Genomic DNA, 5559 nt, shown 5'->3' with positions numbered 1-5559 from the left:
CTGAGTAAGCCATTCAGATACCCCAATGACAAGTGCTTTTAATGCTTGAACTTCTTTTCCAATTTTTTTTTTTTTGGTCTTTCTTTCTTTCTTTTTCTTTCTTTCTTTCTTTCTTTCTTTCTTTCTTTCTTTCTTTCACAGATGTTTGTCCATCTCATAGTTCAAAAAAATGATTTTTTTAGTGTTTAAAGCAGCTTACATATTTAATTACTAGGGATTTCAACCTCTTTTTTTATATAGATCAGTGCTACATTGGTATTTCCTGTTTTCAAATGTCTTTTACATATCTTTAACCCTGTTCCTACTAAGTGTTTTATTTTCTAACTGATAACATTGGTTTCCTTTATATGAAATCTGTTATCTGCCACATATCACATCAATTTTGTTTTGCTTTTTATGCTAATCGTTTAAAATCTTTTTTGTAGTCAAATCCATCATTACATTTTCTTGCAATGTTTTGTGCTTTAAAAAAGCAAGCCATTTTAACCCCTAAATTTGAAACATATTTGTCTATTTTCTAACATATTTATGATTTTATTTTTAATAAATTTGAAACATATTTGTCTATTTTCTAACACATTTATGATTTTATTTTTAATATTTAAATTATTTACTTATTTGGCTTTCAGCCCAAGGATAACTGGTTTCAAATACCAAGGTCTGGACAAGTTCGGTGTTCTTTGAGGCTTACTACTTCACTTTTAAAAGGATGTTGATAGCTTCCAACTCCTAGGTGTTCTTAGGAATTAATTAGATAATGCATATAAATGATTTGAGATACTTCTTGTTGATAGTATATAATGAATAATGAGGAGGAGGATTTGGTTCATACATAATAAGAATGTACATAAGTATATGTAGATTGTGTATAGATGGACCAAAAACTCTACAATTTACCAAAAACTTATTTAAATGAAGAAATTTAATTCTTAGGATAATCAAGATGTGCATGTCAAAACACATATGAATAAGGCTTGATAGTAATTTTGTTAAATTGCTTTCAGTCTCATTTGGAATAGAATCATAAATAAAGCATACCCGGTACTCACGAATACCGGGTATACAGAAACTTCTTGTGCATGAGCGACTTTGGACTTTGGAGTTTTAAGTCTTTGTTCTACTACCCTTTTTAATGGAATGATACGATATATAATGAATGGTTAACAGTGATGGCAGATCAACAGGCAAAGATAAACACAAAAATGATACAAGACAGAGTGTTCCTGTTCAATATCCTCCAAGTAGTTGCAGATTTAGATTGCTTCTAGGCATCCAGGCATCTGAGCTATCACCAGGAATATCTAAATTGCTTTCTCACAGGTTCTACAAAGCACTCTCTTTACTTCATCTACTCATTTTAGATGGCACCTCATTGAATTTCTCCTAGCCAATTTACTTTCTGCAAAGCTCACATTTCTCTTACAATAGAGAAATTTCTTTAGCTCTACTCTTTTAACTTTAGCTTAATAGCATGGGGGCTTTTGTTAAGTTTCACTGTCAGCAGAACAGCACAAATTTAACATTTACGTGATCCATTTCTACTAAATAAAAAAAGGGGAAAGTGTTATGCCAAGGGCAATGTGGGTATTAATTTTCTCTATGGTTTATACAATTACTTGAATGCATCTATAACGAAAACTAATATATTGATCAAACCTGATTAGCTTTAATTTACATAAAACTGTCATAGCATGAGTTACTTGTATGCTTTAGAAAAACAAAAGGTTTCAGTGAAAAAAAAGCCATGGGAATTTAGAATTCAGACTCATCTGGCATACAAAATATCTAAAGTTTGAGTAATATGAGACCAAAATTCTAATCTTATTATAAGAAAATTATTTAATGACAAAATAATATTAAATTTGAATTGTTTTTAAATTGTTATATAACACATTTTTTTAAATATAAGTATCCATATTTCAGTTTTTAAACAAATGGAAAAATAGAAATAAAAAAATTCACCAGATACCATTCTCAAAGATAAAGAGCAAGAATATTACCCTGGTGAATCTTCTTCCAGACTTTACCTACGCACACACACATGCACACACACATGCATATGTAATGTCTGTTCCACTCATTCAGTTTTATAATCTCTTTTTTCATTTAACATGAACTCATTAAGATGTTCTTTTGTCATTTCTTCATGCAAAAAATATTTACCTAGCAAATATCATTTGCCACAACAATGCTACTTATGTTATAAACAAAAATGTACAGAACAGCAAATTAGTCCCTTGTGGAATTTATATTCTGATTGAACAGACGGTTAATGAACAAGAACAATTGAAGAAATAACTAAAAAATATATATTTTTGTATATTTACATGGGCATAATTACAAATAATGAAGAAACTTATGAATAAAAGATAATCAAGACCTGAATGGAATAGATTCAAAATTAAGGTAGCTAAAGATGATATTTTCTAGGTGACATTTATGCTGGACTTTGAAATAGTATGTAATGGCAAACATGCTGTGTCGCATAGGAGTAATCTAAGCCAAAGGAAGCAAGCATGAAGGTCCTACATAGCAAAGTTTATTTAGAAAAAGCAAAAAAAAAATACCAGTTCCACTGCACATGGGTAGAGCTTGGAGTTGAGGCCACTGGCTGGCTGATGACTCACAAGTGTAGGTTGTGTGCTACATGAGAGGCAAGTTTTTTGCTAACACCACAAGGGTCTCTGGTCCAATGAGTAGAGTTTAGTGGCAAGTCTTGCTACAGTTAAAGAAGAAAGAGAAAGAAAGAAAGAAGAAGAAAGGAAGGAAGGAAGGAAGGAAGGAAGGAAGGAAGGAAGGAAGGAAGAAAGAAAAAAAGCCTCTTCCCATTCTAGGCCTTAAGAATTTAGGACTACCATTCTCCCTCATAAATCCATTTGTCATGTAAGAAGTTGAACTGCCCTAAGAGCATGACGCCAAGAGGAAGCTCCAGCTAGCCACAAGGAGAGACCATATGGAGGAAGACTGAAACATCAGACATAAAAGCAAAGCTATCTGTGATGTTCCATTCCAGCTCAGTCACCAGCTGACTGCAGCTAATTGAAGCGCCCCAGCTAATAAGATATAAAACATAACTACCCAGTCAATCCTTGCTCAAATTCCTGACAAACCAGATTATAAAAAGTAATAAAATAATTGTTTTATGCCACTTAATCTGGGGGTGGTTAGTTACACAGAAATAAAGGCAAGAGTAAACCTATATAGGCAGACCCTATATTATTGCACTGCACTTTACTGTGCCTTGTGGATATTGATTTGTTTTTTGTAGCAATCTTGCATGAAACAAGTCTAAAGGCATCATTTTTTTTTTTTTATATACCATTTGCTCACTTCCTGTCTCTGTGTTGCATTGTGGTAATTTTTGCAGTATGTCAAGCTTTTTTACTATTATTATGTCTGTTATGGTGACTTGTAATCAGTGATTATGACTCCCTAAAAGCTCAGACTATGGTTAGCATTTCTTAGCAATAAAGTATTTTTTTAAATTAGGGTATTTTTTAGACAATCTATTGTACACTTAATAGACTACAGTATAGTATAAACATAAATTTATACACAGTAGGAAACAAAAACCATTTGACTCACTTTTTTTAATAAAGATTTTATTTATTTATTCATGAGCGACACAGAGAGAGAGTGAGAGGGAGAGAGAGGCAGAGACACAGGCAGAGGGAGAAGCAGGCTCCATGTGGGTAGCCTGATGCGGAACTAAATCCCAGGTCTCCAGTATCAGGCCCTGCGCCGAAGGCAGCGCTAAACTGCTGAGCCACCAGGGCTGCCCCATTTGACTCACTTTATGGTGATAATTTTTATTGCAGTGGTATGGGACAGAACACACAGGATTTCCGTGGTAGGCTTACTTTATAATATAATGTATGTAACAGCATAAAATAAAATTATACAGCATACTACACTTTACCATAAAATGCTTTCAGACAGTGAGATTATTTGTTCATCTAAGAAAATATGACCTATTTACAAATATGATCTATTTATCATGCATGTTTCTTTTATAATAATACAATTTTACTCTTAGAAAATTTATATTAGCACAAAATTGCTATTAGCAAAATGAGCTTAAAGACATAGATGGTTTAACTTAATATCAAAATTAATTTTTTTCTACACATTTTCCTAAAGCTCTATTAAAGTAAGTTTAGAGTAGCTAAACATTAAGTTACAGTGAGTAGCAATACAGTTTAAATACCTCCATTATTTGAGTTGACTTAGTTTTGCCAAAGAGATGTGGCCTTTAGTCTTCTGCTAATAGCAATATGATTTTAAGTTCAGAACCTCTTACATATTTATATTTACCTTCATGGTCTTTTGCAGTGAATGTCATTTTATGAACAAGTGTTGGGAAATATAATTGAAAAGTTGTGACTGCCAGTTGACCTGTGAGCTGGACCACAGCACTCAGAGGCTCCTCATCCCCTCCCCTGTCCTTGGACTGGGTTTCCTCACCTTTTCTGCTCCCAGAGACTGCTCCAAGGACATAGCTTTGAGATGATGATGTGGTGTTGAGAACACTCGCACTTGCACTGGAAGCTCTTGAGTGTTTTGCTAACCAATAAGTAAAATAGCTGGAAATTACTTTTTCTCTGCATATTTAGTATTAATTTCCATTCATGACTATATGTAATACAGAGTTGTTTCAATGAGATTTCTGAAGATAAATATAATTAATACCATGAAAACTCAGTAACAAGAGAATTCCATATGCTAGCTGACAACGTGAACTCCTAGTGACATCAATTGGACATGTGACACTACAGATATGTGGCAGACAAACTCTACATGCCCCCCAGTGACATCTGGCTTCTGATGTTCATGCTGGTGTAATCCCCTCTTACTGAGTGTAATTGGGTCCTATGACTTGCTCCTAACCCATAGAATACAGCAATGGATTCTTTCCTATGATTAGGTTACACTTTAAGGCAAAAGTGATAGGATATCACTACTGTGATCATGTTATATGAATTCTCAGCTCACTAAAATTACTCTTGCTCTCTGCTGCCTCTGAAGAAACAAGCAGAGAGGTTGTGAGCTGCCTATCGAGAGGCCTCCATGGCAAAGAACCATAGTCCACCTACTAAAGCTTAGTCTCACTACCACAAGGAATTCTGATAACAATTGGAATGATCTGGGTAGGAGACTCTTCTTAAGTTGAGCCTCCAGATGGGAATATCACCATGACTGTGAGACCCTGAGCAAAAGACACAGCTAATTTGTGCCTGCATTCTGACCCATGGAAACTGAGAGAAAATAAATATGTTTTAAGTACTAAGTTTCTGGTAATGTGCTATGCAGCTCCAGAAAAGTGACATGTGATACACCTTTGTTTAGACAAGTGCTGTTTGGGAGAAATAAAACTCGAGCTATATATGTTATTTTAAAAATAATTAAAAAAAATAATTTGAACAATATATTTCATTTATATTTTATATTTGTGGAGGTTTATATATTTATATAGCACAACGATACTATATAAATTATTCTGATTATAATAGTCAATATATAATATATCATGTTTACTATTATTCATATACCATGCATTTA

The 5559-nt window shown here is 33.5% G+C and overlaps 1 non-coding gene across 1 annotated transcript; it reads left to right on the top strand.

Moving 5' to 3' along the window:
- Window positions 1–2574: 2574 nt before the first annotated feature.
- On the top strand, window positions 2575–2727 carry LOC112923731 (small nucleolar RNA SNORA62/SNORA6 family). Its single transcript, XR_003235747.1, has one exon. It is a non-coding gene; the product is annotated as a small nucleolar RNA SNORA62/SNORA6 family (small nucleolar RNA).
- The last annotated feature ends 2832 nt before the right edge of the window (window positions 2728–5559 follow it).

The sequence above is a fragment of the Vulpes vulpes genome, chromosome 2 (genome assembly GCF_048418805.1).
Source record: "Vulpes vulpes isolate BD-2025 chromosome 2, VulVul3, whole genome shotgun sequence".
NCBI lineage: Eukaryota > Metazoa > Chordata > Mammalia > Carnivora > Canidae > Vulpes > Vulpes vulpes.
Note: the sequence above shows the minus strand (reverse complement) of the source record. Positions and strands in the feature narration are given on the sequence as shown.